This window comes from Orbicella franksi, chromosome 14 (genome assembly GCF_964199315.1).
Source record: "Orbicella franksi chromosome 14, jaOrbFran1.1, whole genome shotgun sequence".
Lineage (NCBI taxonomy): Eukaryota > Metazoa > Cnidaria > Anthozoa > Scleractinia > Merulinidae > Orbicella > Orbicella franksi.
In genome coordinates, this window is record NC_138158.1 from 8,874,068 (window position 1) to 8,886,850 (window position 12,783).

Below are 12,783 nucleotides of genomic sequence, written 5' to 3' on the forward strand. Positions count from 1 at the left end.
TCTTTAAACCAAGAGAAAGGGGAGTGGTGAGTTTACTAAGTTATTTATATTTTAATATTGTTATTAGTTGTTTTTCAAACAAAGATTACCTTAATGATATAATAGTAAGGAAATAGTTATTAGAGACGCTAATCATATTTCCACGCCAACAATTTCCAACGGCAATATTATGGCAGTCCTATGTTACTTTGCTCTAAAACTTTGTCTTGCTGAAGGCAGAGGAAATCTGAAAAGAGATTCTTTACTGTTTAATGATACACATGCCTGGATGATAGACGTACTGTTGAGATGTCATTCCATTTTTAATCTTTTTCACTTATTTAAATTGCCAAATAATTGTAATGTGCGTTAGAAGTTCCAGTCGAAATGATAAACTCGTGTTCTAATAAGAGCAATGTAAAATCAATAATAATTTGGATTTCCGGATAAATTTCTCTTCTCAGAAATTACTATTAAACGTTAAACGGAGTTTAAACCGAAACTTGATCTAAACTATGTACCCAAATTTGTGCGATGAATTAATTCGAGCTTACATCCTGCTGTGTACTAACGGAGGCAAGAATTTTTTAAGTATATAAGTGCTTCCAGATTTTGAAAAGCAAATAACAGAATAGATATTCATAAAAAATCTCTCGTTTTCAAACATCCTTTATTTTAATCTCAGCAGATCAAGCAAGCAATCATTGCAAACATATATAGACATTCGTGAGCTCACTGTCTTTCCATGTAAAATAAATGTATAACTCTCCTCGCTGCAATCTTCTAATTGCGCTACGATTTCCTGAGTCAGACTGCAATAGTATACTAATAAATGTTTATATTAAAATCATAACAACAGCAGTTAGCAAATGGATAAACCGACATGGTTGCAAATTTTTGTCCACTTTTACTCTCTGTTTTGTTCTAACAGAAGTTCTTCAGTGACATGTACACCGTAGACGAAGTTGTACAAGTCATCTCGATCGGCCTCATTGTTACAGGCTACCTTCTCAACACTAATCGATCCCTAAAAGCAATCGAATTATGCAAGGAATGCTTGTTCATTCTGAAAGAAAGAGCAGGTATAAAAGACGAGAAACTCACCAAATCATTCTACGTAAAGATATATTTTACAATGTGGAAAGCATGTAGTCTTATCAGCGATACCACAAACGCAATAAAATACGCAGAAAGCGTAGTTAAGCTGAGCTTAGAACTAGCAGTAGTGCATTTCCGTGAAAGTAAATACGCACAAGCAAAAAATCTCTCTGAAAAAGCTCTCCTTATCAGTAAAGAAATTGAAGACAGAAGTGGAGAAGCTTCCTCTTACACAAACCTTGGATTGGTGTATCGATCAGTTGGCCAATATGAGAAGGCTAGAGAACTTCACGAGAAAGCACTTGTGATCCAGAAAGAAATTGGAGACAGAAGTGGAGAAGCTTCCTCTTACACAAACCTTGGAGTGGTGTATCGATCACTTGGCGAATATGAGAAGGCTAGAGAACTTTACGAGAAAGCACTTGTGATCCAGAAAGAAATTGGAGACAGAAGTGGAGAAGCTTCCTCTTACAAAAACCTTGGAACGATATATATATCAGTCGGCGAATATGAGAAGGCTAGAGAACTTCACGAGAAAGCACTTGTGATCCAGAAAGAAATTGGAGACAGAAGTGGAGAAGCTTCCTCTTACACAAACCTTGGAGTGGTGTATGGATCAGTTGGCGAATATGAGAAGGCTAGAGAACTTTTCGAGGAATCACTTACGATCAAAAAAGAAATTGGAGACAGAAGTGGAGAACCTTCCTCTTACACAAACCTGGGAGTGGTGTATCGATCAGTTGGCGAATATGAGAAGGCTAGAGAACATTTCGAGAAAGCACTTGTGGTCCAGAAAGAAATTGGAGACAGAAGTGGAGAAGCTTCCTCTTACACGAACCTTGGAGTGGTGTATCAATCAGTTGGCGAATATGAGAAGGCTAGAGAACTTCACGAGAAAGCACTTGTGATCCAGAAAGAAATTGGAGACAGAAGTGGAGAAGCTTCCTCTTACACGAACCTTGGAGTGGTGTATCAATCAGTTGGCGAATATGAGAAGGCTAGAGAACTTCACGAGAAAGCACTTGTGATCCAGAAAGAAATTGGAGACAGAAGTGGGGAAGCTTCCTCTTACACAAACCTTGGAGTGGTGTATGATTCGGTTGGCGAATATGAGAAGGCTAGAGAACTTTACGAGAAAGCACTTGTGATCCAGAAAGAAGTTGGAGACAGAAGTGGAGAAGCTTCCTCTTACGGAAACCTTGGAGTGGTGTATCGATCAGTTGGCGAATATGAGAAGGCTAGAGAACTTTACGAGAAAGCACTTGTGATCCAGAAAGAAATTGGAGACAGAAGTGGAGAAGCTTCCTCTTACACAAACCTTGGAGTGGTGTATGATTCGGTTGGCGAATATAAGAAGGCTAGAGAACTTTACGAGAAAGCACTTGTGATCCAGAAAGAAATTGGAGACAGAAGTGGAGAAGCTTCCTCTTACACGAACCTTGGAGTGGTGTATCAATCAGTTGGCGAATATGAGAAGGCTAGAGAACTTCACGAGAAAGCACTTGTGATCCAGAAAGAAATTGGAGACAGAAGTGGAGAAGCTTCCTCTTACACAAACCTTGGAGTGGTGTATGGATCAGTTGGCGAATATGAGAAGGCTAGAGAACTTCACGAGAAGGCACTTGTGATCAAGAAAGAAATTGGAGACAGAAGTGGAGAAGCTTCCTCTTACACAAACCTTGGAGTGGTGTATGGATCAGTTGGCGAATCTGAGAAGGCTAGAGAACTTTACAAGAAAGCACTTGTGATCCAGAAAGAAATTGGAGACAGAAGTGGAGAAGCTTCCTCTTACACAAACCTTGGAGTGGTGTATGATTCGGTTGGCGAATATGAGAAGGCTAGAGAACTTCACTAGAAAGCACTTGTGATCGAGAAAGAAATTGGAGACAGAAGTGGAGAAGCTTCCTCTTACCCAAACCTTGGAGTGGTGTATGGATCAGTTGGCGAATATGAGAAGGCTAGAGAACTTTTCGAGGAATCACTTACGATCAAAAAAGAAATTGGAGACAGAAGTGGAGAAGCTTCCTCTTACACAAACCTTGGAGTGGTGTATGGATCAGTTGGCGAATATGAGAAGGCTAGAGAACTTCACGAGAAAGCACTTGTGATCCAGAAAGAAATTGGAGACAGAAGTGGAGAAGCTTCCTCTTACACGAACCTTGGAGTGGTGTATCGATCAGTTGACGAATATGAGAAGCCTAGAGAACTTTACGAGAAAGCACTTGTGATCCAGAAAGAAATTGGAGACAGAAGTGGAGAAGCTTCCTCTTACACGAACCTTGGAGTGGTGTATCAATCAGTTGGCCAATATGAGAAGGCTAAAGAACTTCACGAGAAAGCACTTGTGATCCAGAAAGAAATTGGAGACAGAAGTGGAGAAGCTTCCTCTTACACAAACCTTGGAGTGGTGTATCGATCACTTGGCGAATATGAGAAGGCTAGAGAACTTTACAAGAAAGCACTTGTGATCGAGAAAGAAATTGGAGACAGAAGTGGAGAAGCTTCCTCTTACAAAAACCTTGGAACGATATATATATCAGTCGGCGAATATCAGAAGGCTAGAGAACTTCACGAGAAAGCACTTGTGATCCAGAAAGAAATTGGAGACAGAAGTGGAGAAGCTTCCTCTTACACAAACCTTGGAGTGGTGTATCGATCAGTTGGCGAATATGAGAAGGCTAGAGAACTTTTCGAGAAAGCACTTACGATCAAAAAAGAAATTGGAGACAGAAGTGGAGAAGCTTCCTCTTACACAAACCTTGGAGTGGTGTATCAATCAGTTGGCCAATATGAGAAGGCTAGAGAACTTCACGAGAAAGCACTTGTGATCCAGAAAGAAATTGGAGACAGAAGTGGAGAAGCTTCCTCTTACACAAACCTTGGAGTGGTGTATCGATCAGTTGGCGAATATGAGAAGGCTAGAGAACTTCACGAGAAAGCACTTGTGATCCAGAAAGAAATTGGAGACAGAAGTGGAGAAGCTTCCTCTTACAAAAACCTTGGAACGATATATATATCAGTTGGCGAATATGAGAAGGCTAGAGAACATTTCGAGAAAGCACTTGTGATCCAGAAAGAAATTGGAGACAGAAGTGGAGAAGCTTCCTCTTACACAAACCTTGGAGTGGTGTATCAATCAGTTGGCGAATATGAGAAGGCTAGAGAACTTCACGAGAAAGCACTTGTGATCCAGAAAGAAATTGGAGACAGAAGTGGAGAAGCTTCCTCTTACACAAACCTTGGAGTGGTGTATCGTTCGGTTGGCGAATATGAGAAGGCTAGAGAACTTTACGAGAAAGCACTTGTGATCCAGAAAGAAGTTGGAGACAGAAGTGGAGAAGCTTCCTCTTACACAAACCTGGGAGTGGTGTATCAATCAGTTGGCGAATATGAGAAGGCTAGAGAATTTTACGAGAAAGCACTTGTGATCCAGAAAGAAATTGGAGACAGAAGTGGAGAAGCTTCCTCTTACGGAAACCTTGGAGTGGTGTATCAATCAGTTGGCGAATATGAGAAGGCTAGAGAACTTCACGAGAAAGCACTTGTGATCCAGAAAGAAATTGGAGACAGAAGTGGAGAAGCTTCCTCTTACACGAACCTTGGAGTGGTGTATCGATCAGTTGGCGAATCTGAGAAGGCTAGAGAACTTTACAAGAAAGCACTTGTGATCCAGAAAGAAATTGGAGACAGAAGTGGAGAAGCTTCCTCTTACACAAACCTTGGAGTGGTGTATGATTCGGTTGGCGAATATGAGAAGGCTAGAGAACTTCACGAGAAAGCACTTGTGATCCAGAAAGAAATTGGAGACAGAAGTGGAGAAGCTTCCTCTTACCCAAACCTTGGAGTGGTGTATGGATCAGTTGGCGAATATGAGAAGGCTAGAGAACTTTTCGAGGAATCACTTACGATCAAAAAAGAAATTGGAGACAGAAGTGGAGAAGCTTCCTCTTACACAAACCTTGGAGTGGTGTATGGATCAGTTGGCGAATATGAGAAGGCTAGAGAACTTTACGAGAAAGGACTTGTGATCAAGAAAGCAATTGGAGACAGAAGTGGAGAAGCTTCCTCTTACACAAACCTTGGAGGGGTGTATCAATCACTTGGCGAATATGAGAAGGCTAGAGAACTTCACGAGAAAGCACTTGTGATCCAGAAAGAAATTGGAGACAGAAGTGGAGAAGCTTCCTCTTACACAAACCTTGGAGTGGTGTATGATTCGGTTGGCGAATATGAGAAGGCTAGAGAACTTTACGAGAAAGGACTTGTGATCAAGAAAGCAATTGGAGACAGAAGTGGAGAAGCTTCCTCTTACACAAACCTTGGAGGGGTGTATCAATCACTTGGCGAATATGAGAAGGCTAGAGAACTTCACGAGAAAGCACTTGTGATCAAGAAAGCAATTGGAGACAGAAGTGGAGAAGCTTCCTCTTACACAAACCTTGGAGTGGTGTATCAATCACTTGGCGAATATGAGAAGGCTAGAGAACTTCACGAGAAAGCACTTGTGATCAAGAAAGCAATTGGAGACAGAAGTGGAGAAGCTTCCTCTTACAGAAACCTTGGAGTGGTGTATCAATCAGTTGGCGAATATGAGAAGGCTAGAGAACTTCACGAGAAAGCACTTGTGATCCAGAAAGAAATTGGAGACAGAAGTGGAGAAGCTTCCTCTTACGGAAACCTTGGAGTGGTGTATCAATCAGTTGGCGAATATGAGAAGGCTAGAGAACTTTACGAGAAAGCACTTGTGATCCAGAAAGAAATTGGAGACAGAAGTGGAGAAGCTTCCTCTTACACAAACCTTGGAGTGGTGTATGATTCGGTTGGCGAATATGAGAAGGCTAGAGAACATTTCGAGAAAGCACTTGTGATCCAGAAAGAAATTGGAGACAGAAGTGGAGAAGCTTCCTGTTACACAAACCTTGGAGTGGTGTATCAATCAGTTGGCGAATATGAGAAGGCTAGAGAACATTTCGAGAAAGCACTTGTGATCAAGAAAGAAATTGGAGACAGAAGTGGAGAAGCTTCCTCTTACACGAGCCTTGGAGTGTTGTATGATTCAGTTGGCGAACATGGCAAGGCCTTAGAGTGCTTTGAAAAATCGTTGGCTATGGGCAGAAATATTGGCGACATGAGTACTGTAGCTTACTCTCTTCTGGAGCTGGCAGCTAGCTTTCACTCTCTTGGAAAGTACCACAAGGCTAACGAATATAACCAGAAAGCACTTGTCATCTTTACAAACATTGGAGACAGAGAAGGAGTGGCCAGCGTTTGCGTCAACCAAGGAGCTGTGGAGCAAGCTGTCCGTAACTTAATAAAAGCAAAAGAATATTTTGAAAAGGCGCTGGCTATAAGCCAAAAAATTGGAAACAGGAAACTAGAAGCACGTAGTTATCTGAAGCTCGGAGTTTTTCTTTTCGCGAAGTCTGACTATGATAGTGCGGGAGAATATATCAAGAAGGCACTTGCATTAAGTGAGAAGACTGGAGATGTTGAGACACTGTTGGGGTCTCTCATTGAAATGGCAAAGCTTAGAGAGAGACAAGGAAAGATTCAGGAAGCAATCTCGTATTTTCGTTCTGGTATTGAAAAATGCGAGGAAATGCGCAACTCCCTTCGCGACAACGATCAACTTAAGATTTCTATCGCGGATCAAAATATCTTTTGCTACAGAAATCTCAGTAACTTACTCTGCGAAACCGGGAATCCTACTGAAGCTCTGTATGTTTCAGATCTTTCGAAGGCCAGAGCTTTGGCAGATTTAATGTCAGCTGAGTACTCTTTGGACAATCAAATGCCAGCTGACTCTGGAGCATGGTCTGATCTTGAAGGCATGGTGGGAAAAGTGTTTAACCGCACTTGTCTGTACGTCTCATATTATTCTGACAAAATACATTTGTGGATTCTTAAAGCAAGCGAAACCACACATTTCCAGGTGATAAAAGGAAATGACCTGTTAGTTCGGGAAGGATCAAGGCAGCATTTGGAACAATTTTTTGATTTCAGAAGTTTTGGCATTTTACCAGAGGAGATTTGCGAAGACCAATGCTTACACGGTTTTCTACCAGAATCGAAAACATGGAATGAGGACAGCCATGAAGGTTGGCGAATTGGAGAGGAACGTAGAGCTGACCAAGGACCTAAAATGAACCTTCCTATCTGTTACAAACTAATCATCGCTCCTGTGGCGCGCTTCCTTGAGGGCCCTGAAATCATCATTGTTCCTGATCGCGCTTTATACCAAATTCCATTTGCCGCCTTAACTGATGAAAGCGGAAAGTACCTATCTGAGACTTTCAGGATCCGTATTGCTCCTTCTCTAACAACTCTCAAGCTCATTAATGAAAGTCCAGCGGACTACCATTGTCAGACGGGTGCTTTGATAGTGGGAAATCCTGATGTTGGTGAGGTGCATTTCAAAGGAAAACTCACAAACATTTCTCGACTGCAATGTGCAGAAAACGAAGCGAGGATGGTAGCAAAAAAGTTAGGAGTTGAGCCTTTGTTGGGACGGCAAGCAACAAAGCAGGCAGTACTTGAAGCGATGAATTCAGTGGCTTTGATTCATATCGGCGCACACGGTGATGTTGAAAGAGGAGCAATTGCCCTTGCACCATCTTTTCGTGTTCCTAACGGAATACCTCAAGAAGGACTCTACTTATTGACAATGTCTGACATTTCAAAGATTCGACTGCGAGCTAAACTGGTAGTCCTTAGCTGTTGCCACAGTGCTCGTGGGCAAACAAAGGCCGAGGGAGCTGTTGGAATTGCCCGAGCATTCTTAGGATCTGGCGCACGCTCAGTGCTGGTATCACTGTGGGCCCTGGATGACAAAGCAACAGAGCAGTTAATGACGCATTTCTACGATCACCTTGTCGCTGGGGAAAGTGCTGGTGAATCTCTACACGAGGCCATGAAGTGGATGAGAAGTAAGGGCTATGATGTGAACCGGTGGGCACCTTTTATATTGATTGGAGATGACGTGACATTGGATTTTGGAGAGAAAGGTAAGATTCAATGAAAACATGCATAAGTGCTTTCTAATTTTTAATAAACGGCTTTTGGCATTTACTTACAGTTTTCCTGAGATGTCATCGATCAAGCTGTATGTATTTTCGAAAGTGTGTTTAGGTTTCTATATCTATCTATCTATAAGTGTTTGTCGTTTGATCTTGTGCGGCTCACGTATTGTTTGTTTTTTATGACTGATAACTAGCTCTGTCCATCATGAGAGTGTAAACCATGAAATTACCTACAGTGTAATACAACGCAATCAACAGGCCACAGCCATTTATCATGTTATAACGAATTCGGAGGGAAATTTTAGAGAACGAGAAATCTAGGAAAGTAAGAGCAACAAGCGAGTGCCTCACATATTTCGTGAGTGTTTTAACATACCGTAATGTTTTATGACGATATAATTGAAGGCTTCAGATTATTTACTTCGGCCAGATAGTAAAACACGGTTGTCTTGTTTTGAGCATAAAATATAATACTGAGTTAATCAGAGAGCGCGCAGCCCCGATTTTTTTTTTTTTAAATTAAGGAAATAAATTTAGATGGTTACTATTTTTTGTTGTTGTTTCTTTATTTACTCTGTCAGGTGTTGGCAAGAATGACCAGGACGGCAGCGAGTGATCGCATGAGAAGAAAAATATGCCATGACCTCAACGGACAGTTTTACTGCTAGTACCAACCTGTATATAAATTAAACTGACATTTAACTTTTGATATTTTTCTTTCTAAAAGGACGCATCGGGAGAGATATGCGCAACAAAACTTTCGAGTTTTATTTCATATATATTCACCTTTATTAGGATGAACCGTTGCGTCTCTCGCAAGTTAAGTATACAATGGTTTTTGTAGAACAGTTGGTTACAAGTTATTCTACGGCAGTCTACCTGCAGGTGCGTGTTAGACTCAAATAACTGCTTAAACCTCAAGAATTGAACAAGCTTAGTACGAAAGGTAACTTTTAGTATAGGAATGAAAGATGATGATTTCAATCGTTTGGATCTCCGCTGCGAGGAAAAATAAGCAGTGTAACTAAGGCTTAACTGATACACCTAGTGTTTTACCAGCGAAATTCGTTGTTCAATTTGTAAATAATGTACCTGATGAAAAAACATTGAACGTAACACTTTGTAGCAATTGTTAAGATAACTTGAAGAAAGCAGGATTTTAAAGTACAGTAAATTAGCGTCAGAAATAACGTGCATTTCCTTATTTGATGTTATTATATTTCTGAACATCTTAGTTTTGTTAGTATTTTCATAAATCAGACCTTGTTTACAAGACAAAAGTGCATGACGATTTGAAATTTCGCCAATCCGTGTCGAATCGATTGATTAGCGTAGAAAATGAAAAGAGTATAAAAATTAGTCTGAATTTTTGTTGAACACAAAGGCCAATGGAAGTCTAAATTTAAGGATCTAAGTTCCTGTTTACCAGTAAGGTCTGCAGTTAGCTTTGTAAATAGTGACACAAAGACGCTGACCTGTTGGTTAAATGTTTGGAAGGTAAATAAGAGTTTAAAATAGAGTGACATCAGAAATTGTTCGCATGACATTTATCACATTTATCGTGAACATTGTACTGTAGCCAAACAAGAAGAACTTTTTTTTATCCTTTAAGCATGTCCTCCTTAGGTAAAGTTGAGGGACCTCTTGTTTATTTTTAAATTTTCAATCTGGAGGAATAAATTAAAACTGCAAGCAACATAAATCTCAGCTGGACTCCGTTTCTGCAGGCTTCTTCTCAGCTACATTAGCCCCAGGGGTGGGGGGGGGGGGGACTCCCATATAAAAAGGACGGGGTTGATCGTCGGAAATTTTGAAAATAGCCCCTAAAAGATACCAAGATCCAGCTTTGTGGGCGTGGCGTAAAACTATTTTCACCCCCAAGAGATACTAATTCTAAAACAACACATCATCTCCTGTCATATTTTTTTCGGCTCAATATAGCCGTTGTAAAGGTATTGCAAAAGTTCCCACTGTGGACCTTTTGAGGCTGAACACCCCGAGAGGTACCAAAACCACTTTTTCAACCCCTTAAAGGTATGATGAGCACCCCCGCCCTTTTTATAAGGGAGTTGCTCTCCCCCCACAAGGAATGTTAGGTGGCTGGAAAAAAAGTGCGGCATTGACAGTACCTGTAGCACTTAGCTAATTGAAAACTTGAAGCTAACAAAAGTAAATTATTAACTGCTCTAGCTGCGTTGCGAAGCTGAAGTTTCGTGCGTTAACCCTTTCTTTAAGGGAGCAAGATCATTATGCCGGGCAGAAGGGCCAACTCTCAAGACATCAATTTTCTGAAAACGCTATAGGGCGGCTCATTTAACTTTTTTTTTTCAAATTCAAGTTGATATATAGAGGATATTACACGGTGGCGAGAAGATATGAATTTTATGTTCGAGTGGCAAGAACAATATCTCACGAGTGAGCTTCGCTCACTCGTGAGATATTGTTCTTGCCACGAGAACATAAAATTCATATCTTCGAGCCAACGTGTAATGTTCTTTTTATTATATGGAGAAACCAATTCAACAAAAGCAAAAGGCGGGAATCGTGAGGTCATTGAACGATACGACACTCACAAAGGTGACATACGGAAAATACGCCACTCGGGTCGCGGATGAAGTGGCGTATGGAATCTACGAGGGGTTTAGTTCCCAGTAAAACACTCTTCTCCATGTAATAAAGGTAGCTACTTACACTGAGTGTTAACAGTCTTCCAATTTGAATTTCCTTTCCCTTCAGTTAAATGATTTTATTTTTGTTTCATTTTACTAGGAGCTGTAGGGTGGAGGGAAGTAAAGCTGCATATTTCTTTTCATTACATAGAAACCAGTGTTTTACTGGAAAATACAGCACTCGTAAAAGTTATGCAAAACCACATCCGGGATCCGAGTGGCGTATTTTTCATATCTTCACCAGTGAGAACATTGATGAAGTCATTTCCCGCGTTTTTATGGTTGTTTGCGCAAACAGTCAGTTTGTCTTTATCATGACAGGAAAATTACACGGTGGCTTGAAGATATGAATTTGATTTTCTCGTGTTTAAAACAATATTTTACTCACTTACTGTGCTGGCATCATAAAATATTGTTTTTACCACTCGAAAATAAGATTTATATTCTGGTTCTGCCGTGTAATATCCTCTATCTTGCATACCTGGATACGGCGAGCATACGCTACTATTTAATTTCGCGCGCTAGCGTTGAAGCACAGAAAAGGCCAGAAAACTGCATTTAAGTTCCCCTGCAATGTAGCTGGCTACCCGAGCGCGCAATTGTAAGAGGAAACCAACAAAGCCATATTCTTTATGCCGTGAATTAAATCTCCGTTTTGGTTTATTTTGTTCGGCCAGGCACGGTGGATAGCTGGTATTAGCCGGGGATTTCCGGACCGGAACGGATTTCCGTAGATACGGCCGAATATCCACCCTCCCTTTCGTAACTTTAAGATTATTTATAACCGAACTTTGAGGGTACCCAAACATGTTTCTCTTGAAGTAAACAACATGAGATGACGTCAGATCAAGTGTTATATATGTCATATTTTTTAAACAGACGCCATTTTGATCTCTTGGACCGGCCATCGTAGAGTTGGATTTCTTCGTCAGAAGACGATAAAAGCCAAATTAAAGTTAATAACGTAATGGCTGAGAGTCATAAAAATGAAAGAATGATCACACAAAAGTACGAAAGCCACGACAACATAAACACGGCACGAAAAATTGGATTTACTCTAAATTTGATCCTGATCAAAGTCGAAGTCAAATATGATCATAGCTTTGATCCAAACTTTGACGCGCGTCAAATGTGTGTCAAAAATGTCATGGCTTTGCCGATACATTTGATCCATGACAAAGAGGAGGGCAAATGTGATCTTAACTTTGACTCCACCTTTGACCCACGTAAAAGGGGGAATCAAATATCTTATGGATTTGCCATACATTTGATCCCTGCCAAAGGCGAGGTCAAACATGTCAATAACTTTGACTACAGTTTTGACGCGCGTTAAAGGCGTTCAAAGACACCACGGCTTTGCATACCTTTGATCTCTTATGTCAAAGGCGTTCAAAGGCGGCATGGCTTTGTACAACTTTGATCCTACGTCATGTCATGTCAAAGGCGAGGTCAAATATGGCCATATCTTGCGACTCCGCTTTTAACGCCCTAATAACCTGCGTTTTCGTATTTTTTTCTGTTTTAACGATAAAATGACAGCTTGCTTTTTTGCCAATGTGTATTTTTTTAATAAAAAAGTTTTCACTTGACCTGGAGGTCGCACAAGGAAGCAACTCGAAAACAGCGGGAAAACGCGGCTGCCAGCGGCTTCCCGCATTTTCTGGCCAATCAGAATGAAGGGAATAAAGGTCAACGAAGTCGGCTGTGAGGAAAGCAGACATTTTTCTTCATTTGGCTTCATTATGGCGGCTTTGGTGAAATTTTCGTTGTGTTTTGGACCAGGAAAAGGTAAGTCTTTGAATTTCGTTCATTTTTTTTCAATGTTCAGAGAATAACGGAGTTTAAAAAGTAAATTAAACGCAGCAATGGCTACATAAAGAGCTGTGAATTGCGTATATTTATGGCAAGACAGATCCTCGGCAGTGAAAACAATTTGGTCGAAGATTAATTGCACTTGACTGAATCACAGTTGATCGGCAAAGCTCTTCGTTAAGAAAGACCAAACTTTATTTTCAATT

At 40.7% G+C, this 12,783-nt stretch overlaps 1 pseudogene; it reads left to right on the forward strand.

The window, feature by feature from the left end:
* Positions 1–675: 675 nt before the first annotated feature.
* LOC145468615 (uncharacterized) lies at positions 676–8,990 on the forward strand (annotated as a pseudogene).
* The last annotated feature ends 3,793 nt before the right edge of the window (positions 8,991–12,783 follow it).